The 25186-nt window shown below is 43.1% G+C and overlaps 1 protein-coding gene and 1 long non-coding RNA gene across 5 annotated transcripts in view; both read right to left on the reverse strand.

Annotated features, from left to right (window-relative positions):
• The window catches only part of KIRREL3 (kirre like nephrin family adhesion molecule 3), an 800965-nt gene that overhangs the window by 363536 nt on the left and 412243 nt on the right, over window positions 1–25186 (reverse strand). The gene's annotated exons all lie outside the window — the stretch shown is intronic.
• Window positions 1675–22245, reverse strand: LOC138651469 (uncharacterized). Its single transcript, XR_011315495.1, has 3 exons — window positions 22188–22245; window positions 1938–2147; window positions 1675–1851 (listed from the first exon to the last, which is right to left on the reverse strand). It is a non-coding gene; the product is annotated as an uncharacterized lncRNA (long non-coding RNA).

Below are 25186 nucleotides of genomic sequence, written 5' to 3' on the forward strand. Positions count from 1 at the left end.
CAGTAAACCAGAACCAGAAGCTAGAAATCTCCATCTTGTTTATGAAGACATGGCCGTACTCCCATCCACAGGCTGGAACCATACATGACTCCTCCGTCAATCCATTTTGTAATTTGTTATTCCCTCATTGTGAAGTTGCAAATTAGATAAAAGTGTTGGATTCTAAGACTTTGTGGAAGAATAGTGCAGCCGCTGCTATTACTAGGCACAGGATTGGTGCCTAATTGGTTAAAGAAGCTGCTATAAGATATACAGAAGAGTCCCAAGAAAATAAGCCATGACTCACGATCCGCTGCGCTCAGGGGCCGCACGTGGCCCTCTGGTACCTGACCCGCAGCCTCATCACTCTCACAAGCCTATTGATGAATCTTTACCGGGGGGGGGGAAACTATTAATACTTCAGCTTTCAAACTTGAAACAAGCGATAGGGACTTTGAGACGGGCTTTAAATTTCATTAATTATTTTCTTTGTGTCTTGTTAGTTTTTTTTTTCTTCCCTTTCTTCTTTTTAAACAAAGAGAATTTTTTCCTTGGAACACAAAGCGTTTCCATATTGTTCCCTTTGATTAGAAGAGAATTCATTTTGTGCGTCTACGTGTCAAGGATGCTCCATTTGCTTTGTCATGAGACTAACAAGAAGAAGTAGAATTCCATCATGTGCCTATTCTGTCAAAAGTGTAACAAAGGGCTTCATTTAGGGGGCCCGCGGTATCACGAGCAGGGAGCGCTGTGCAGGTGCAGTATGAAGGGTTCTCTTTCATGTAGCGTAATCTGCACGGCTGCAAATCAATGTGCACCTATTACATTAGTATAAATGATGTTTATGTATCGCAGGCACTGAGCCCTTCGGTCACTTTAAATTATGTAAGAAGCGCGGTTCAACTCTCCTGACACTCCGCTATTGTGTGAACCCGTAGTGCTGATATTGGCACCGCTGAACCCAGCCCGTATGTATATAGGAAGATGAAGCATTGGAGCGGTGGGAAATCGCCAGGAGTCGGACCCCCGCCGATCTGAAATTGATTACATAATATCCTATAGCTGACTAATATCTTGTCCTGAAACCACTTAAAAAGGAAGAGTGTCATCAGAAAATAACTTCTGGTCAAAAATCACAGACTATCCCAAAACCCAGGTAACAGTTGGGATGAGCCGGAGCCATGAAATATTCATCCGTGGAGTTTTTCTTCCGGATGGAATTTGCAGAGGTTCAGGCCCAGAGCTGCAGTTTATATCATGGAGGGAAGGTTCTTGCCATGATTCATGCAGGTTACAAATAAATAGAGTTTTAATCACATAATATTCTGCCTCTTAATAAGGCGCCATCCATCGAGCTGCTCTCTCCGCCATACATCACCCCACAATAGGAGCAGATATTGCTGGAGCTGCGGCACAATCTTCTCATGGCAGCTCGCTCAGATCCATCCCCAGACTATTGATCACCCGACATGAAGTTCTTCAATGCAGTCTCACGAAATACATTTCTTTCAGCTTGGTAACAAATGGTTTATGAGGGAGAAAGGATCCTTTATGATAAAAAATAGAATGTAAAAAGGGCATTTGTAATTACATTGCTGAGCGCTCTCAATGCGATAACAATGTTGTGTAACATTAATGTGATTGTAAATGAGCGCCGCCATCGAAATGGAATAATTTATTACGAATGCAAAGAAAGAGAATGATGGATCTTTAATGCAATTAAATATTGATGAGCCGCGTTCTTATCATGGCTATTGTATTGTGAAGGAGAAGCAATGCATCAGGGGTTATAAGGTCGCTTCTTAATCTACGACTTAGAGGTCGGTTGTGCTCCTCACATTGTGACCGTATCCATCATGTCAAGGCTCATCTCTGCAGGGGAAAGATGGATATACAATTATATACTTTGTATTCAGAAGTTGCATTACAGGTTGTATAGAAAGCAAGGGCGGACATACCAGTGGAGCAACCTGTGCAGCCACCCAGGGGCCCAAGAGGTCAGGGGCCACTCCACCCATAAACCAGGTGGAAATGTGCATTCTAATGACAGGCTGCAAAGGGCCCATATACTGCTCTTACACAGAGGACTCTGCAGTCTGTGTCCGCTTGGGCATTAATTTCATGGAATTACATCCACTTTGTTCGAACTGCTAAATGTATCAGATTTTCTGCAAAGACACAAAAAAGCAACAGAAAAAAATGTATTGTTGATGTAATGTTGTAGGAACATGGCTAAAAGTACAAAACGTACAAAAGTTTCTAAAATGAAGGAGCAGAACTTTGACTTCAGCTCTTTTTGGAGTAAATTGGATGATCATCTGTGTGCTTCTACACCTTGGTTGTTTTAAGTTTGGTGGGGCCTTGGCACCCAGACCGCCCAGTAATTAAAACCACTTTTATATCCCTACGACACGTCAAAGGTTTTATAAAGTGATAGAAAGATTTCTATGAATTCTAGGAATATAAATCTGCCATTGTTTAGCGTTCTAGTCTGACACGGTTTCCATAATTTTATAGTAAAACATGTTCTGATACTGTAAGGGTATGTGCACACGTAGGAAAAGAGGTGCAGAATTTTCTGCACAAAATCCGCATCTCCTGGCAGAATCCGCAGCTGCAGATTCACCGCGGTTTGTATGCAGAATTGATGTGGATTTTGTGCAGAATTTCAGCGGTTTTTGGCACAAAAGAAGTAACATGCACTTCTTTGAAATCCACAGCAATTCCGCACTGATTTTTGTGCATCGTCTGCACAGCTTTTTTTTTCCCCATAGAATAACATTATACTGTACATCACAGTGCGGATCTGCAGCGTTTCTGCGTGGAAAATTCTGCTGCGGATCTGCAGCAAATCCGCATCGTGTGCACATAGCCTTAAAGAGATTCTGCAGCGACGCCCTTATACGGCCCATACGACTGCAGAGGCGCATGCACCATCGGCAGGCATTGTGTCCTCTTCTATTCCACGTGCACACTACCTGCCAATGGTGCCCTCGTCTCTTAGACGCGCTAGTTGTAACGTTACTGGCACCACTCACTTGCGATGCAGAAGAGAGACACTCCAGATGTCGCTAAATGACCCCTTTAAGGAACTACAGCAGACTATATCAGAACGTTCCATCATATCTTATTTACATGGGACTGGGTAACCCCGTTAGGCGAAACGTTCCTGGCCACATCCAGACCCAACACCATAAAAACAAGGAACTCATTTTCCTGAAGACCTGACAAGTGCTTTCCGGCAGAACCAGTGCCCCCCACAACCTTCCCAGCCCCGCGATCATTACATATTCTGAATGAGTCTCCACCAGACTTACAATCCTCCTGGGGGACATATCAATACTGAGCTGCAGTTTTTCTTGAGATTGAAAACCCTCTGAATTTGTCAATGAAAATATTCCATTTTTTAAGAAGTAGACGTAAATGTAAAAGTGTTTCTTTCCAGCGCTGCGGATGAAGTGTTTCTCCTTCCGATAATAATGCTTCAATTCCCTGAAATTCTACTACTTATCTTTCTCCAAAAATGTCCCCCTGGTCCTACTTCAAGTCGTATGTGATTGGCTCCTGGAGCTGAAGGCTTCTTTCTATTCCAGCCGAGTCTGGAGCCAAGTTATTTTCTTTATTCCCTCAAAAGTCATAACTGCTGTTATCAAACCTCAGAGTGAATGTCAGAATCCCAGGATAAATATAATATATACCATAAATAAATATATAGGGTATATACACATACATTCCAGTGTCAATAAGTGCTATACCAGAAGGAATGCCCCTCATCCCGAAGCCATGATGGAAAAATATAGGTATTTGTAGATATTATGAGTAGAGGGATATAGAAAGTCAAAGCATTATTGTCTGTATATAAATATACAAAGTGAACTTACAACTGCAACATTGTAGTAACACATGCAAAATAATTCCCCCACAAAATCCACGAGCTTATATATTATTTTTATTTTGTAAGTATGTTCTTCTCAATAGTAACCATGGGTTATACATAACTTAGTGACTCCACCAGCAGAATAGTGAGTGCAGCTCTGGACTATAATATACAGTAAATATCTACTATATAATTGTCTAAGGGTCACTTCCATCTTTCTGTCTGTCTGTCACAGATATTCATTGGTCGCGGCCTCTGTCTGTCATGGAAATCCAAGTCGCTGATTGGTCGCGGCAAAACAGCCACGACCAATTAGCGACAGGCGCAGTCCGGCGGAAAAAATGGCCGCTCCTTACTCCCCGCAGTCAGTGCCCGCTCCGTACTCCTCTCCAGTCAGCCCCCACACAGGGTTAATAGCAGCGCTAATGGACCGCGTTATGCCGCGGTGTAACGCACTCCATTAACAATTAACCCTGTGTGACCAACTTTTTACTATTGATGATGCGTATGCAGCATCAATAGTAAAACGATCTAATGTTAAAAATAATAATAATAATAAAAAAAAAAAAGGTTATTCTCACCCTCCGCCGTCGCGTCCTCTCCTCGGCAGTGCAAGCAGCAGGTTCCGGTGGCAAGGATGCTATGCGAGAAGGACCTTCCATAACGTCACGGTCCTGCGCTCATCCAACCCTGGGACCGGAAGCTGCCGCCTGCACAGCACACAGGCGACAGGACTACAAGGGGCCCCTCAGAAGGGGAGTATATGTTGAATTTTTATTTTAATTTTTTTTTAACCCGTTACATACGTGTCTGGGCAATATACTACGTGGCTGTGCTGTACACTAAGTGGCTCTGTGCAATATACTACGTGGCTGTGCAATATACTACATGGCTGGGCAATATACTACGTGGCTGGGCAATATACTACGTGGACGGGCAATATACTACGTGGACGGGCAATATACTACGTGGACATGCATATTCTAGAATACCCAATGCGTTAGAATCGGGCCACCATCTAGTCAAATATATCTCAGGATCAGTAATGTAATGTATGTACACAGTGACTGCACCAGCAGAATAGTGAGTGCAGCTCTGGGGTATAATACAGGATGTAACCCAGGATCAATAATGTAATGTATGTACACAGTGACTGCACCAGCAGAATAGTGAGTGCAGCTCTGGGGTATAATACAGGATGTAACTCAGGATCACTAATGTAATGTATGTACACAGTGACTGCACCAGCAGAATAGTGAGTGCAGCTCTGGGGTATAATACAGGATGTAACCCAGGATCAGTAATGTAATGTATGTACACAGTGACTGCACCAGCAGAATAGTGAGTGCAGCTCTGGGGTATAATACAGGATGTAACTCAGGATCACTAATGTAATGTATGTACACAGTGACTGCACCAGCAGAATAGTGAGTGCAGCTCTGGGGTATAATACAGGATGTAACTCAGGATTAGTAATGTAATGTATGTACTGTTATGGCTGGCAATCAGGCAACACAGCGTGCAGTAATCAGCGCACATACAGAGATCTGGCAATAACCCAAAACAATAGGACAAGCTCTGAGACGTGGAATCTCTGTAGACTGCAGTACCTGAACTATCCTCACACAACTGTAAGCAGCAGTGGATTGCGCCTATCCACTACCTATGCAACTCGGCACTGCCTGAGGAGCTGACTAGCCTGAAGATAGAAATACAAGCCTGACTTACCTCAGAGAAATACCCCAAAGGAATAGGCAGCCCCCACATATAATGACTGTTAGCAAGATGAAAAGACAAACGTAGGAATGAAATAGATTCAGCAAAGTGAGGCCCGATATTCTAGACAGAGCGAGGATAGCAAAGAGAACTATGCAGTCTACAAAAAACCCTAAAACGAAAACCACGCAAAGGGGCAAAAAGACCCACCGTGCCGAACTAACAGCACGGCGGTGCACCCCTTTGCTTCTCAGAGCTTCCAGCAAAAGTTAATAGCAAGCTGGACAGAAAAAACAGAAAACAAACTAGAAGCACTTATCTAGCAGAGCAGCAGGCCCAAGGAAAGATGCAGTAGCTCAGATCCAACACTGGAACATTGACAAGGAGCAAGGAAGACAGACTCAGGTGGAGCTAAATAGCAAGGCAGCCAACGAGCTCACCAAAACACCTGAGGGAGGAAGCCCAGAGACTGCAATACCACTTGTGACCACAGAAGTGAACTCAGCCACAGAATTCACAACAGTACCCCCCCCTTGAGGAGGGGTCACCGAACCCTCACCAGAACCCCCAGGCCGACCAGGATGAGCCACATGAAAGGCACGAACAAGATCTGGGGCATGGACATCAGAGGCAAAAACCCAGGAATTATCTTCCTGAGCATAACCCTTCCATTTGACCAGATACTGGAGTTTCCGTCTAGAGACACGAGAATCCAAAATCTTCTCCACAATATACTCCAATTCCCCCTCCACCAAAACAGGGGCAGGAGGCTCCACAGATGGAACCATAGGTGCCACGTATCTCCTCAACAACGACCTATGGAATACATTATGTATGGAAAAGGAGTCTGGGAGGGTCAGACGAAAAGACACCGGATTAAGAATCTCAGAAATCCTATACGGACCAATAAAACGAGGTTTAAATTTAGGAGAGGAAACCTTCATAGGTATATGACGAGAAGATAACCAAACCAGATCCCCAACACGAAGTCGGGGTCCCACACGGCGTCTGCGATTAGCGAAAAGCTGAGCCTTCTCCTGGGACAAGGTCAAATTGTCCACTACCTGAGTCCAGATCTGCTGCAACCTGTCCACCACATAATCCACACCAGGACAGTCCGAAGACTCAACCTGTCCTGAAGAGAAACGAGGATGGAACCCAGAATTGCAGAAAAATGGAGAGACCAAGGTAGCCGAGCTGGCCCGATTATTAAGGGCGAACTCAGCCAACGGCAAAAATGACACCCAATCATCCTGGTCAGCGGAAACAAAACATCTCAGATATGTTTCCAAGGTCTGATTGGTTCGTTCGGTCTGGCCATTAGTCTGAGGATGGAAGGCCGAGGAAAAAGATAGGTCAATGCCCATCCTACCACAAAAGGCTCGCCAGAACCTCGAGACAAACTGGGAACCTCTGTCAGAAACAATATTCTCAGGAATGCCATGTAAACGAACCACATGCTGGAAGAACAAAGGCACCAAATCAGAGGAGGAAGGCAATTTAACCAAGGGCACCAGATGGACCATTTTAGAAAAGCGATCACAGACCACCCAAATGACAGACATTTTTTGAGAAACGGGAAGGTCAGAAATGAAATCCATCGAAATATGTGTCCAAGGCCTCTTCGGGACCGGCAAGGGCAAAAGCAACCCACTGGCACGTGAACAGCAGGGCTTAGCCCTAGCACAAATTCCACAGGACTGCACAAAAGCACGCACATCCCGTGACAGAGATGGCCACCAGAAGGATCTAGCAACCAACTCCCTGGTACCAAAGATTCCTGGATGACCGGCCAGCACCGAACAATGAAGTTCAGAGATAACTTTACTAGTCCACCTATCAGGGACGAACAGTTTCTCGGCCGGACAACGATCAGGTTTATTAGCCTGAAATTTCTGCAACACTCTCCGCAAATCAGGGGAGATGGCAGACACAATGACTCCTTCCTTGAGGATACTCGCCGGCTCAGATAACCCCGGAGAGTCGGGCACAAAACTCCTAGACAGAGCATCCGCCTTCACATTTTTAGAGCCCGGAAGGTATGAAATCACAAAATCAAAACGAGCAAAAAATAACGACCAACGGGCCTGTCTAGGATTCAAGCGCTTGGCAGACTCAAGATAAGTAAGGTTCTTATGATCAGTCAATACCACCACGCGATGCTTAGCACCCTCAAGCCAATGACGCCACTCCTCGAATGCCCACTTCATGGCCAGCAACTCTCGGTTGCCCACATCATAATTACGCTCAGCAGCAGAAAATTTCCTGGAAAAGAAAGCACATGGTTTGAACACTGAGCAACCAGAACCTCTCTGTGACAAAACCGCCCCTGCACCAATCTCAGAAGCATCAACCTCGACCTGGAACGGAAGAGAAACATCAGGTTGACACAACACAGGGGCACAGCAAAAACGACGCTTCAACTCCTGAAAAGCTTCCACGGCAGCAGAAGACCAATTAACCAAATCAGCACCCTTCTTGGTCAAATCGGTCAATGGTCTGGCAATGCTAGAAAAATTACAGATGAAGCGACGATAAAAATTAGCAAAGCCCAGGAATTTCTGCAAACTTTTTAGAGATGTCGGCTGAGTCCAATCCTGGATGGCCTGAACCTTAACCGGATCCATCTCGATAGTAGAAGGGGAAAAGATGAACCCCAAAAATGAAACTTTCTGCACACCGAAGAGACACTTTGATCCCTTCACGAACAAGGAATTAGCACGCAGTACCTGGAAAACCATTCTGACTTGCTTCACATGAGACTCCCAATCATCTGAGAAGATCAAAATGTCATCCAAGTAAACAATCAAGAATTTATCCAGATACTCACGGAAAATGTCATGCATAAAAGACTGAAAAACAGATGGAGCATTGGCAAGTCCGAACGGCATCACCAGATACTCAAAATGACCCTCGGGCGTATTAAATGCCGTTTTCCATTCATCTCCCTGCCTGATTCTCACCAGATTATACGCACCACGAAGATCAATCTTAGTAAACCAACTAGCCCCCTTAATCCGAGCAAACAAGTCAGAAATCAATGGCAAGGGATACTGAAACTTAACAGTGATCTTATTAAGAAGGCGGTAATCAATACACGGTCTTAGCGAACCATCCTTCTTGGCTACAAAAAAGAACCCTGCTCCCAATGGTGACGACGATGGGCGAATATGTCCCTTCTCCAGGGACTCCTTCACATAACTGCGCATAGCGGTGTGTTCAGGTACGGACAAATTAAATAAACGACCCTTAGGGAATTTACTACCAGGAATCAAATCGATAGCACAATCACAATTCCTATGCGGAGGTAGGGCATCAGACTTGGACTCTTCAAATACATCCTGAAAGTCCAACAAGAACTCTGGGATGTCAGAAGGAATGGATGACGAAATAGACAAAAATGGAACATCACCATGTACTCCCTGACAACCCCAGCTGGTTACCGACATAGAGTTCCAATCCAATACTGGATTATGGGTTTGTAGCCATGGCAACCCCAACACGACCACATCATGCAAATTATGCAGTACCAAAAAGCGAATAACTTCCTGATGTGCAGGAGCCATGCACATGGTCAGCTGGGCCCAGTACTGAGGCTTATTCTTGGCCAAAGGTGTAGCATCAATTCCTCTCAACGGAATAGGACACCGCAAAGGCTCCAAGAAAAATCCACAACGTTTAGCATAATCCAAATCCATCAGATTCAGGGCAGCGCCTGAATCCACAAACGCCATGACAGAATATGATGACAAAGAGCACATTAAGGTAATGGACAAAAGGAATTTGGACTGTACAGTACCAATAACGGCAGAGCTATCGAACCGCCTAGTGCGTTTAGGACAATTAGAAATAGCATGAGTAGAATCACCACAATAGAAACACAGTCTGTTCAGACGTCTGTGTTCGTGCCGTTCTACTTTAGTCATAGTCCTGTCGCACTGCATAGGCTCAGGCTTACTCTCAGACAATACCGCCAGATGGTGCACAGATTTACGCTCGCGCAAGCGACGACCGATCTGAATGGCCAAGGACATAGACTCATTCAAACCAGCAGGCATAGGAAATCCCACCATTACATCCTTAAGAGCTTCAGAGAGACCCTTTCTGAACAAAGCCGCTAGTGCAGATTCATTCCACAGAGTGAGTACTGACCATTTTCTAAATTTCTGACAATATACTTCTACATCATCCTGACCCTGGCATAAAGCCAGCAGATTTTTCTCAGCTTGATCCACTGAATTAGGCTCATCGTAAAGCAATCCCAGCGCCTGGAAAAATGCATCAACATTACTCAATGCAGAATCTCCTGGTGCAAGAGAAAACGCCCAGTCCTGTGGGTCGCCGCGCAAAAAAGAAATAATAATCAAAACCTGTTGAATAGGATTACCAGAAGAATGAGGTTTCAAGGCCAAAAATAGCTTACAATTATTTCTGAAGCTCAGGAACTTAGTTCTGTCACCAAAAAACAAATCAGGAATCGGAATTCTTGGTTCTAGCATCGATTTCTGATCAATAGTATCTTGAATCTTTTGTACATTTACAACGAGATTATCCATTGAGGAGCACAGAGCCTGAATATCCATGTCCACAGCTGTGTCCTGAAGCACTCTAATGTCTAGGGGAAAAAAAAGACTGAAGACAGAGCTAAGAAAAAAAAATGATGTCAGGATTTCTTTTTTCCCTCTATTGGAAATCATTGAATGGCTCCTTGTACTGTTATGGCTGGCAATCAGGCAACACAGCGTGCAGTAATCAGCGCACATACAGAGATCTGGCAATAACCCAAAACAATAGGACAAGCTCTGAGACGTGGAATCTCTGTAGACTGCAGTACCTGAACTATCCTCACACAACTGTAAGCAGCAGTGGATTGCGCCTATCCACTACCTATGCAACTCGGCACTGCCTGAGGAGCTGACTAGCCTGAAGATAGAAATACAAGCCTGACTTACCTCAGAGAAATACCCCAAAGGAATAGGCAGCCCCCACATATAATGACTGTTAGCAAGATGAAAAGACAAACGTAGGAATGAAATAGATTCAGCAAAGTGAGGCCCGATATTCTAGACAGAGCGAGGATAGCAAAGAGAACTATGCAGTCTACAAAAAACCCTAAAACGAAAACCACGCAAGGGGCAAAAAGACCCACCGTGCCGAACTAACAGCACGGCGGTGCACCCCTTTGCTTCTCAGAGCTTCCAGCAAAAGTTAATAGCAAGCTGGACAGAAAAAACAGAAAACAAACTAGAAGCACTTATCTAGCAGAGCAGCAGGCCCAAGGAAAGATGCAGTAGCTCAGATCCAACACTGGAACATTGACAAGGAGCAAGGAAGACAGACTCAGGTGGAGCTAAATAGCAAGGCAGCCAACGAGCTCACCAAAACACCTGAGGGAGGAAGCCCAGAGACTGCAATACCACTTGTGACCACAGAAGTGAACTCAGCCACAGAATTCACAACAATGTACACAGTTACTGCACCAGCAGAATAGTGAGTGCAGCTCTGGAGTATAATACAGGATGTAACTCAGGATCAGTAATGTAATGTATGTACAAAGTGACTGCACCAGCAGAATAGTGAGTGCAGCTCTGGGGTATAATACAGGATGTAACTCAGGATCAGTAATGTAATGTATGTACACAGTGACTGCACCAGCAGAATAGTGAGTGCAGCTCTGGAGTATAATACAGGATGTAACTCAGGATCAGTAATGTAATGTATGTACAAAGTGACTGCACCAGCAGAATAGTGAGCGCAGCTCTGGGGTATAATACAGGATGTAACTCAGGATCAGTAATGTAATGTATGTACACAGTGACTGCACCAGCAGAATAGTGAGTGCAGCTCTAGAGTATAATACAGGATGTAACTCAGGATTAGTAATGTAATGTATGTACACAGTTACTGCACCAGCAGAATAGTGAGTGCAGCTCTGGAGTATAATACAGGATGTAACTCAGGAACAGTAATGTAATGTATGTACAAAGTGACTGCACCAGCAGAATAGTGAGTGCAGCTCTGGGGTATAATACAGGATGTAACTCAGGATCAGTAATGTAATGTATGTACACAGTGACTGCACCAGCAGAATAGTGAGTGCAGCTCTGGGGTATAATACAGGATGTAACTCAGGATCAGTAATGTAATGTATGTACAAAGTGACTGCACCAGCAGAATAGTGAGTGCAGCTCTGGGGTATAATACAGGATGTAACTCAGGATCAGTAATGTAATGTATGTACACAGTGACTGCACCAGCAGAATAGTGAGTGCAGCTCTGGAGTATAATACAGGATGTAACTCAGGATCAGTAATGTAATGTATGTACAAAGTGACTGCACCAGCAGAATAGTGAGTGCAGCTCTGGGGTATAATACAGGATGTAACTCAGGATCAGTAATGTAATGTATGTACAAAGTGACTGCACCAGCAGAATAGTGAGTGCAGCTCTGGGGTATAATACAGGATGTAACTCAGGATCAGCAATGTAATGTATGTACACAGTGACTGCACCAGCAGAATAGTGAGTGCAGCTCTGGAGTATAATACAGGATGTAACTCAGGATCAGTAATGTAATGTATGTACAAAGTGACTGCACCAGCAGAATAGTGAGTGCAGCTCTGGGGTATAATACTTGATATAACTCAGAAGAAGTACAGGATAAGTAATGTAATGAATGAAAATTAATTGATGTCTAGATGTTACAAATCAGTGTTTAGAGCCTAGGACACTGGAGGAATCTGTGTGCTTAGACTGCTACATTTTCGCTTTTAGAATATGGACTGCTGAAACTCATTCAGTGTCACTTTATATATTGTGTCAGTGTTGGCAGCTTTGCAGAAAGTCTTATGGCAGACAACATGACCGCCAGCTATTTACTCACTACTGCTTACCTTACTATTGACTTCAACATTCCCCTTTGATAAAACAAGCTTTTTATTTCTTGCTTTGCTTTCCCGTCACTAGTTTATTTTTTTACATCTTTTGGATATTCTGAGGGATGAAATCTCCGACTGATAAAATAAATTTCCTTAGGGTCAGATCTGCAATATTCAGCTAAGTAGCAAGGTGTGTATTGTGGCTTGTGCTTTCAGGATGATTGCAGGAGTCTATTACTGATGCTGAGCCCTGTCCGGTGACATTACAATGACATCACAGACTATGAGGAACACGAGCAGCCGCAGAATCGTGCACTGAAGCCAAAGCCTGGAAACCAATGACGTGCAACATTCAGGGCACAGTGAGGACCAGGAGCGGTGCAGAGAATTGGCAAGAGGGGGCAGAGCGGGACTGTGGCTGCAAGGCGAATGTGATTAATGTCTTGTGAAAAATGACTAACAGGCGGAGGGAATAAGGGGCTCCGGAAACAGAGCTTTTCATAGTGATCAAAATTCTCAATGAAACGATCAAGTGTCAGCAGCGCTCCGGACTGATATTTCCAGTTAATGGGTGTTATGGTCCGGCTGCGCCCTGCACTGAATGTGTATTTGTGGCCACGTCCACGCGCCACGTCTCCACACTGTTCTGATTGTACTAAACTGTAAAGCGCTGCGGAATATGTTAGCGCTATATAAAAATAAAGATTATTATTATTTATTATTACTAGAATAAAATGTTACCAATGCGAGATGGATGGCGGACGAGAAGATCCGACTCTGGATTACAGGATAGTAACACGGTCAACCCGGAAACTCTGGTGATTTTTTCTGGGAGCATCTTTTGTGTTAGTCGCTCACGGAGAATTTTTCAGAAGGTTTTTGCCACCGTCGTTTTTTAATTTTTTTAAATGGTTCATGTGACGTCTTTTTTATTGTCATTTTCCATTGATTTTTTTTTTTACTCCACTGAATGATGAAGAAACCGCTAGAGTTTTTTTAATGCTAAAACAATGGCAAAATGCTATGAAAGACGTTTGGGTGTCTTCTCATTGCTTCCACTGACTTGTCATAAAGTACAAAATGTCATGTGAGCAGGAAATGGTAAAAAAACAGAAGAATGGAAAAATGCCAGAAGAACGGAAAAATGCCAGAAGAACGGGAAAATGCCAGAAGAACGTAACACCAGAAGAACGGAAAACCACTAAAAAAAACGGAAAAACGTCAGAAGAACGGGAAAAAGCCAAAGAACATACAAATGGCAGAATAATGGAAAAAACGCCAAAAGAATATAAAGTCAGAAGAATGTAAAGCCAGAAGAACGTAAAAAAGAATATATAAACATCAGAAGAATATAAAAATAGCAGAAGAACGGAAAAACGGCAAAAAAATGGAAAAACGTCAAAAGAACGGAAAAACGTCAAAAGAATGGAAAAACGCTATAAGTACGTTAAAACATCAGAAGAACATAAAAACACCAAAAGAACGGAAAAACGCCAGAAGAACGGGAAAAAAAAACAGAAGAACATAAAAACGTCAGAAGAACGGACCGGTTGCTTCCTTTACACAGTTGACAGTTTTAGAAACCTGAAAACAGCACTGCCACATTTTGTTTTTTTTATTGCTGGAGCGGTGCCGCCAATGTAAGTCCCCGGCACTGAGTCTTACACTCACCAGCCGCCATCTTTTATCAGCACCGCTCCGGTTGTCTTCTGCAGGTTGTGATCATCCGGGTCGCTCCATTTTTGCTGGAGGTCACCTCTCAGTGTAAGTCTAGGAGACGCTGGTTCTGGCCTAGTTACTGATCTCATAGACTTGCACTGAGAGCTTGTGTCCATCACCTTTGACGTCCAGTCAGAACTTGCAATCACAAGATGGTGGCGCAGGACTGGAGCGGCCGCGGGAAGAACTGGAGATGGCCGGGAAGTATAATATCAGGTGTTAATACCACTACTCCAGCCCCGCAATAAAAGAGAACATTGAAGTGCTGCTTACAGCTGTTAGATGATGCTGAAACGTCTGAACAGGGCAAGGGGATTTTATGAAGAAATGGTCGTTCTTTTACGTATTTTCCGATGTTTTTTCAGGCGGTTTCTAAGACAGAATCTGCCGTGTGAACGTATCTCACCGGAGTCCAAAAAGCCAAGATGGAGAACCGTCAGGAAAGGACTGTAGTCTATGACTACACAATAACCATGGAGACACATCAGCCTCCTGTGAGCTCGAGGCCCAAAATGGCAGAGTAGTGTTATTTAGGGAGGAATACAGATAAGTGTCAATTACATAGGACATTGGTGCTAAGGTAGTGCTGCGGTCACACAAGTGTCTGTCTGAGTTTGGAGCAGATGGCTTCCATTGATATTCCTTCTTCCTTACACTTAGGCGAGGCTGCTCAGCAAACATGGCCGACAGTTGAACATGTAGTGAGCTGGCTTTGGTCTGTTACGAGCAAGGAGTGTTATTGGCCCTATGATCTTGTGAGGACCCAGCGCAGATGAGAAAAGCGTTCATGTGAATAAGCCCCAACCTCGTCTGTAGCCTTAGGTGATTGATGAGGGTCTGTACCAGGAGGGGGTCTTACATGTGTGGGTCCCATCACACAAGATCTATAGTCCAGAGTTCATACATGATTTACAGCTAAATATCATACAATGCAGATCCTGATAGTGATAAAACGTCCCTCCGGAGTGAGAAGGAACGAGGACACATTATTGAGAAAGGATTAAGTAATGGCGGCAAACTCCTATCCAAATGTTTTATGGCTTCTCTCTATATTGCTGGGGAAAACCTGTCAGGGAAGAAGTCCACGGAATGAGACTGATGAATCTTAGCGAAGCCCAAGAGGAAGAATAAATTCAGACCAGGGGAGATAATCGCCATTATTCACCTGTCAGAGGAGCACCCCCCAAAAAAACAGATGATCCCACATGAAGAGACTTTGATAGTCCTGACGAATGGCGCCTGGGATGCGTTACTCATTGCTCAGATGGAATGAAGCTCCGTTCTGAGCTATGAATCTTCCTATACAACGGCTGCAAGCTGAGGAGCCTTAAAATGATGTACGCTGGCGTACACCGCCATGAGTGGATCTGACTGACTTGTATTTCAGCATTCGGTGGATTCTCATCTCATCAGGAGACGTGGTGGCCTTAACGCAAATAATACACAGGGAAGAGGGGACGAGACAGCAGAAGAATAGAGGGAGACCTCGGAGACCACCACGCAAAACTGCGTTACCCCACAGCGGACATATGACCCTTGCATTTAAGGTAAAATATATATCTTTCACATTTTAAAAAATAACAAAAAGTAAAATAGGCCGATGCCTGTGCTCAGTTAACTTTGACCAAGGGTTCAGACTTAATCAGCCCGTTGGGATTTTGGCTTGTTCACTATCATTGTTAGGAAAGGCCAGGTGATGCAAATCTCCAGCTATATAAACACCCAGCCTCCTCTAACCTTGTGCCAAAAAACAGCAGACATGGGATCTTCTAAGCAGCTGCCGAACACTCGGAAAATGAAAATGGTGGAAGCCCGCAAAGAAGGAGAAGGCTATAAGAAGAAAGCAAAGAGTTTTCAAGTTGCCATTTCCTCAGTTCAAAATGTAATTAAGAAATGTCAGCTACCAGGAACCATAGAGGTCAAGATAAGGTCTGGAAGACCAAGCAAAATTTCAGAGAAAGCTTCACGTAAAATTGCTAGAGAGGCAAATCAGAACCCCCAGTTGACTGCAAAGGACCTTCAGAAAGATTTAGATTTAGCAGACTCTGGAGTTGTGGTTCATTGTTCTACTCTTCAGAGAATCCTGAACAAATATGGCCTTCATGGAAGAGTCATCAGAAGCAAATCTCTTCTGCATCCTCACCATAAAATGCAACTTCAAAAGTATGCAAAAGAATATCTGAACAAGCCTGATGCATTTTGGAAACAAGTCCAGTGGACCAATGAGGGTAAAATAGATCTCTATGGCCACAATGATCAAAAGTAAGTGTGGAGAAAAAAAGGCGCAGAATTTCAGTTAAAGAACATCTCACCACCATTAAGCATGGGGGTGATAAATCATGCTTTGGGGTTGTGTTGCAACCAATGGCATGGGGAACATTTCACGGGTAGAGGGAAGAATGGATTCAATTAAATTTCAACAAATTATTGATGCAAACATAACACCTGTAAAAAGCTGAAGGTGAAAAGATGAAGAGGACGGCTTCTAAAAATGAATAATGATCCTAAACACTTCAGAATCCACAATAGACGACCACAAAAGGCGCAAGCTGAAGGTTTTACAATAGCCCTCACAGTCCCCTGATTTAAGCATCATTGAAAATCTGTGTCAAGACCTCAAAATAGCAGAGAATGGAAGACGACCAAGGAATTTTGCTGAACTGGAAGAATATTCCCAGGTAGAATGGAGCAAAATGCATGAAACAAGAATTTAAAGACTCTTATCTGGCTACAAAAAGCATTTACAGGACTTGATACTTGCAAAAGGGGTACTGCTAGGTACTATTAATCGCATATATCCCAAGTAGAATAATTAGGTGCTTGACACTTTATAATAAGCATATAAACACAATCCCTAGCAACTGAAATAAATTGCTGCAGGATAAAATAGATTCTAGCTATGACAAATTTTAAAAAGTAATATCTATTAATTCAAAACAAGTAAAACTATACATAAAGAAAAAGTCACATCTGGTCAGATAAAGCATTAAAATCAATGCTAATCTGTATGGTCAAAACGGTATGATAATGGGGCAAAATATAGAAACACCCAAAGAACGGCCCAAGATAATCCCAGATTAACAAGGGGCATCAGTAGTAAAGTGCATGTGCGAAATATGAATAAAGAAAGCCTTATTATAGTAATTCTGAGACCAGATAGCAGCGGTGATCAATAACACCCAATGTCTGTAGTGTCTGAATCAGAGCAAATTGCAAGTATGTCACCTCAATAAAGTGCGCGGTGCAAGAGTCAATATTAGACAGTTATTGCCTATGTATGACAATAGTATCAGAATAATAACATACTGGATATATATCATGATAAATACATTACCTCAAGAGTAGTATGTATGAAGATAGAATCATAAAAACAGCATACTGAACATTATTATTATTACTAGCTGAAGAGCCCAGCGTTGCCCGGGCATAGTATCTAACTGTGGTTATCGCACCTCACTTCTCTCATTTTCCGCGACATCTCTCTCCCTTCACGTCATGCCTCACAGAAGAAACTCCATTCTAGCCACGACGGAGAAGACGTGGCCTGTGCCTGCTATATGGAGTGGGCATGGCTCGATACATACACACATATATATACTCAGCTTTATATATATACTAGCTGAAGAGCCCGGCGTTGCCTGGGCATAGTAAATATCTGTGGTTAGTTATAGCACGTCACTTCTCTTATTTTCCCATCACGCCTCTCATTTTCCCAATCACATCTTTCATTTTCCCCCTCACACCTCTCATTTTCTCCCTCACTCCTCTCATTCCCCCCTAACACTTGTCATTTCAACCTCACATCTGTCATTTTCTGATCACTCCACTATTTTTCCTCACTCCTCTCATTTTGCACTCACACCTTTTCATTTTCACCTCATCACCTCAGTATATACATGTTTGTCATCTCCCTTATATATAGTATACATCTGTATGTCATCTCCTGTATATAGTATATACCTGTATGTCATCTGCCCTGTATATAGTATATACCTGCTGTGTGTCATCTCCCCTATATATAGTATATACCTGAATGTCATCTCCTTCTATATATAGTATATACCTGTATGTCATCTCCTCCTGTATATAGTATATACCTGTGTGTCATCTCCCCTGTATATAGTATATATCTGTGTGTCATCTCCTCCTGTATATAGTATATACCTGCATGTCATCTTCTATATATAGCATATACCTGTATGTCATCTCCTCCTGTATATAGTATATACCTGTAGGTCATCTGCTCCTGTATATAGTATATACCTGTGTGTCATCTCCTCCTGTATATAGTATATACCTGTATGTCATCTCCTCCTCTATATATATATGTACCTGTATGTCATCTCCTCCTCTATATAGTATATACCTGTGTGTCATCTCTCCTGTATATAGTATATATCTGTGTGTCATCTCCCCTGTATATAGTATATACCTGTGTGTCATCTCCTCCTGTATTAGACCTCGTTCACTTGTTATTTGCTCAGTATTTTTACCTCAGTATTTGTAAGCTAAATTGGCAGCCTGATAAATCCCCAGCCAACAGGAAGCCCTCCCCCTGGCAGTATATATTAGCTCACACATACACATAATAGACAGGTCATGTGACTGACAGCTGCCGTATTTCCTATATGGTACATTTGTTGTAGTTTGTCTGCTTATTAATCAGATTTTTATTTTTGAAGGCTAATACCAGACTTGTGTGTGTTTTACGTCGAGTTTCGTTTGTCAAGTTGTGTGTGTTGAGTTGTGTGTGGCGACATGCATGTAGTGACTTTTGTGAGATGAGTTTTGTGTGGCAACATGCGTGTTGTAACTTTTTGTGTGTCGAGTTGCATGTGACAGGTTAGTGTAGCAAGTTGTGTGCAGCAAGTTTTGCACATGGCGAGTTTTGCGCGTGGTGAGTTTTATGTCTGGTGCCTTTTGAGTATGTGCAAGTTTTGTGTGAGGCAACTTTTGCATGTGTTGCAAATTTTGTGCATGTGGCAATTTTTCCGCGTGTGCAAGTTTTGCGTGTGGCGAGTTTTCCATGAGGTGAGTTTTGCACTTGTGGCGAGTTTTGCGTGAGCCTAGTTTTTGCATGTGGCGAGTTTTGCGCGTGACGAGTTTTGAGCGGCGACTTTTGTGTTTCGACTTTTATGTGGCGAGGTTGGTGTATGTGTGGTGAAATGTGTGCTGAGAGTAATATGTGTTCAAGCACGTGGTAGTGTGTGGCGCCTTTTGTGTGTGTGTTCATATCCCCATGTGTGGTGAGTATCCCATGTCGGGGCCCCACCTTAGCAACTGTACGGTTTATACTCTTTGGCGCCATCGCTCTCATTCTTTAAGTCCCCCTTGTTCACATCTGGCAGCTGTCAATTTGCCTCCAACACTTTTCCTTTCACTTTTCCCCATTATGTAGATAGGGGCAAAATTGTTTGGTGAATTGGAAAGCGCGGGGTTAAAATTTCACCTCACAACATAGCCTATGACGCTCTCAGGGTCCAGTCGTCTGACTGTGCAAAATTTTGTTGCTGTAGCTGCGACGCCTCCAACACTTTTCATTTCACTTTTTTCCCCATTATGTAGATAGGGGCAAAATTGTTTGGTGAATTGGAACACGCGGGGTTAAAATTTCGCCTCACAACATAGCCTATGACGCTCTCGGGGTCCAGACGTGTGACTGTGCAAAATTTTGTGGCTGTAGCGGCGACGGTGCAGATGCCAATCCCGGACATACACACACACACACACACACATTCAGCTTTATATATTAGACTAGATGGCAGCCCGATTCTAAAGAATCGGGAGTCTAGAATCCATATATACTTTATTTATTCAAATGTAAGAATAATACAATTAATAAATAATAGTAAGAAAGAACAAAAATAATAGGCAGTATATGGAGAAAACACCAAACAAAAGTTCAAAATTGGTGTGAAAATGTCACTGAACCACTTCACAACTAAATATATATAGTTTTGGTAAATGGTATTATCATTTTTTTGACGAAATTCGGCAGGAGCTTGAAGAGCAACGTCACTGGCCCGCCTCCACGCAGTAGAAACTTGCTGTGAGGTAAAAATTCAAAAATCACACCAAAATGGCGGGCGGAGTGTGTCACAGTACGGCACGTTTCTGATTGGTCGCTCGCAGCAGGCGGCAACCAATCACACTGGACACTGTTGACGTCACTTATCTCCGGACATTAGCTCCGGACATTAGCTCCGGACATTAGCTCCGCATATTAGCTCCGGACATTAGCTCCGGACAAAGCCACGGAAGTTGGCAGAAATTGCAGGAAGTAGTATTCTAGGCAATTAATCTCCGGACATTAGCTCCGGACATTATCTCCAGACATTAGCTCCAGACATTAGCTCCGGACAAAGCCACGGAAGTTGGCACAAATTGCAGGAAGTAGTATTCTAGGCAATTATATATTAGATAGATAATAGATAATGGATAGATAATAGATGATAGATGACAGATAATAGATGGATAGATAGCTGATAGCTAGAAGATAGACAGAAAGATAAGATAGATAGCTAGATAATAGATAGATAATATAGATAGATAATAGATAGATGATGGATAGAGAGCTAATAGACAGATAGATAATAGAGATAGATAGATAATACATAATATAGATAGATAATAGAAGGATGATAGCTAATAGATAGCTAGATGATAGATAGATATAGATAGATAATAGATAGATAATAGAAGGATGATAGCTAATAGATAGCTAGATGATAGATAGATAAATATAGATAGATAATAGATTATGGATAGATGATAGATAATATATATAGATAATGGATAGATAATAGATGATAGATAGATGACAGATAATAGATGGATAGCTGATAGATAGATAATAAATGATAGATAATAGATAATACATAGATGATAGATAGATAAATGATGGATAGATAATGGATAGAGAGCTAATAGACAGATAGATAAGAGATAGATAGATAATAGATAATATAGATAGATAATAGATGGATAGCTAATAGCTAGATAATAGACATAGATAGATCATATAGATGATAGATAAGATAGATAAGATAGATAGATAGATAATAAATAATAGATAGATAGTAGAGAGATAGATAATAGATAATATAGATAGATAGATAATAGATGGATAGCTAATAGCTAGATAATAGACATAGATAGATCATATAGATGATAGATAAGATAGATAGATAGATAAGATAGATAGTGTATAATATAATAGATAGATAATATAGATAGATGATAGATAGCTAATAGATACATAGATGAGATAGATAGATAATAAATAATAGATAGATAGATAATAAATAATAGATAATATAGATAGATAATAGATAATATAGATAGATAGATAATAGATGGATAGCTAATAGCGATAGATTAGATAGATAGATAGATAGATAGATAGATAGATAATAAATAATAGATAGATAGATAATAAATAATAGATAGATAGTAGAGAGATAGATAATAGATAATATAGATAGATAGATAATAGATGGATAGCTAATAGCGATAGATAGATAGATAGATAGATAGATAGATAGATAGATAGATAGATAGATAGATAGATAGATAGATAGGAGTTTCAGGTCTCAGAAATGGCAAATCTTTTTATTTTTACCACAAAAAATAAAATTTGCTATCGCCATAATTGCACCGACCCAGAGAATCGTGTCACCAGGTCATTTTTACCACAGAATGAACGTCATAAATAGGAAGAAAAAAAAAACTGTAAAATTGTCTTTGTTCAATCATTTCACTGTGAATTACTTTTCCCTTTTTTCAGATTTTATGGTAAAATGAACAACAATTAAATGGCTGCATTGGGAAGGGGTTAATGGGGGCTCCAGCATTTGGGGCTGTGGGATGTATTTATGAGGGGCTTTTCACACAAGATGACACTCAGCCGCCCACCAGACAGGGAAACACCTCACAGCACAGGTATAACATGATATCAGTTGTGCTTTCACATTTCAAGGCAGATTATAGGAATAAAGACCAATAGCGGTGACATTTACCTCAGAAACCATTAATATCAGCACCATTCACCACAAGGAGAGAACTGCCTGTGTCATCATTCACCTCAGGAGCATTTCCCGCCTAGAAATAGGACGGCATCTGAGGAGAGCCGGCAGTTTCCGCAATGATTGCTGGGAGTTGTAGTTTAACAATCACTCCTGCGCACTGGATAACAGCAGACGTGACCTACAGTTCCCAGAAACCAATGCACCACAAATGGTTTCTGGGAACTGTGGTCCAGAGAATGTTGTAATAAACACTAGGTAGGGACAGATACACTACAAATCCCAGAAATAATTGCGCGATCAATTTTAGGCGTGAACTAGAGGTTGTTGATGAGGAGAGCTCTCTTATGTGAGAGGAGGGTGGAGCGCATCAGAGTGACTGACTGCTGGGGCTTGTAGTTCCCCTGTAGCTAAGGAGCCATTCTCCTCAGATTATAGAGTTGATGTTAGTCAGCTTTCAGCATCATCTACTATATAAGTAGATACTTCCGTCTGTCTTTCTGTCACAGATATTCATTGGTCGCGGCCTCTGTCTGTCATGGAAATCCAAGTCGCTGATTGGTCGCGGAAAAATAGCCACGACCAATCAGCGACAGGCACAGTCCGGAAGAAAATGGCAGCTCCTTCCTCCCCTCCGGTCAGCGCTCACACCGGGCAGCATTGACCGCGGTGTAACGCACTCCATTAACGTTGCTATTAACCCTGTGTGACCAACGCTTTACTATTCATGCTGCCTATGCCGCCTCAATAGTAAAAAGATCTAATGTTAAAAATAATTTTAAAAAATAGTTATACTCACCCTCTAGTGGCCCCCGAATCAGGAACCGGCCTTTCCCGCTCCTCGTGACGTCCCGGTGACCGCTCCATGCATTGCGGTCTCGCGAGATGATAACGTGCGCTACGTCATCATCTCGAGAGACCGCAATGCACTTTTCAGACCAGAGCGCACAAGAAGCGTCGGTAACCGCTTTGATCTGGGGGCCAACGGAGGGTGAGTATATAACTATTTTTTATTTTAATTTTTTTTTAACAGGGATATGGTGCACACACTGCTAAATACTGCGTGGGCTGTGCAATATATTAAGTGGGCTGTATTATATACTACTACGTGGGCTGTGCAATATACTACGCGGGCCGGGCAATATACTACGCGGGCCGAGCAATATACTACATGGACTGCTCAACATACAACGTGGGCTGTGCAATATACTACGTGGGCTGGGCAATGTACTGCGTGGGCTGTGCAATATACTACGTGGGCTGTGCAATATACTACGTGGGCTGTGCAATATACTACGTGGTTGGGCAATATACTACGTGGGCTGTGCAATATACTACGTGGGCTGTGCAATATACTACGTGGGCTGTGCAATATACTACGTGGTTGGGCAATGTACTACGTGGGCTGGGCAATATACTACGTGGGCTGTGCAATATACTACGTGGTTGGGCAATATACTACGTGGGCTGTGCAATATACTACGTGGGCTGTGCAATATACTACGTGGGCTGTGCAATATACTACGTGGGCTGGGCAATGTACTGCGTGGGCTGCGCAATGTACTATGTGGGCTGCGCAATGTACTACGTGGGCTGCGCAATGTACTACGTGGGCTGCGCAATGTACTACGTGGGCTGCGCAATATACTACGTGGGCTGTGCAATATACTACGTGGGCTGTGCAATATACTACGTGGTTGGGCAATGTACTACGTGGGCTGGGCAATATACTACGTGGGCTGGGCAATGTACTGCGTGGGCTGCGCAATGTACTACGTGGGCTGCGCAATGTACTACGTGGGCTGCGCAATGTACTACGTGGGCTGCGCAATATACTACGTGGGCTGTGCAATATACGTGGGCTGCGCAATGTACTACGTGGGCTGCGCAATATACGTGGGCTGCGCAATATACAACGTGGGCTGCGCAATGTACTACGTGGGCTGCGCAATGTACTGCGTGGGCTGCGCAATGTACTACGTGGTTGGGCAATATACTACATGGGCTGGGCAATGTACTACGTGGGCTGCGCAATGTACTACGTGGGCTGCGCAATGTACTGCGTGGGCTGCGCAATATACTACGTGGGCTGCGCAATGTACTACGTGGGCTGTGCAATATACTACGTGGTTGGGCAATATACTACGCGGGCTGGGCAATGTACTACGTGGGCTGTGCAATATACTACGTGGGCTGGGCAATATACTACGTGGGCTGGGCAATATACTACGTGGGCTGTGCAATATACTACGTGGTTGGGCAATATACTACGTGGGCTGTGCAATATACTACATGGGCTGTGCAATATACTACGTGGTTGGGCAATGTACTACGTGGGCTGGGCAATACACTACGTGGGCTGGGCAATGTACTGCGTGGGCAGCGCAATGTACTACGTGGGCTGCGCAATGTACTACGTGGGCTGCGCAATGTACTACGTGGGCTGAGCAATGTACTGCGTGGGCTGTGCAATGTACAACGTGGGCTGCGCAATATACTGCGTGGGCTGTGCTATACACTACGCATACATATTCTAGAATACCCGATGCGTTAGAATCGGGCCACCATCTAGTGAATGTATAAATGTGTCCATTATTATTAAGCACATTCGCTGTCGAACGCGCCATCACATTTCTCTGACGTGCTGCGTTTTTATCTCTCTTCTCATAATATTTCTCCATCTTTCAATAACTCTGCTGCTATGGAGTGGGCGTGGTTATGTGTAGTGGGCGTGGCTTGATACATACACACACATACATACGCTCAGCTTTATATATATAGATTAATGACAGGTACATTACCCCGAGAATAGTATAAAAGACCAGAGGGGAGAAGACTGAAGTGCTGTGCCTCCCAGACCCCAGCGCTGTTTCGCTCATGCTTCTTCTGGGGGCGTTTTTAGCACACAGATTGACATTGATCCTAATGCTTTATCTGCACCAGCTGAGACTTCACCTCCCTCTATTTCGGAGATTGTTTTCTGCCTTGTTTTT

This window comes from Ranitomeya imitator, chromosome 10, assembly GCF_032444005.1.
Source record: "Ranitomeya imitator isolate aRanImi1 chromosome 10, aRanImi1.pri, whole genome shotgun sequence".
NCBI classification, from domain to species: domain Eukaryota; kingdom Metazoa; phylum Chordata; class Amphibia; order Anura; family Dendrobatidae; genus Ranitomeya; species Ranitomeya imitator.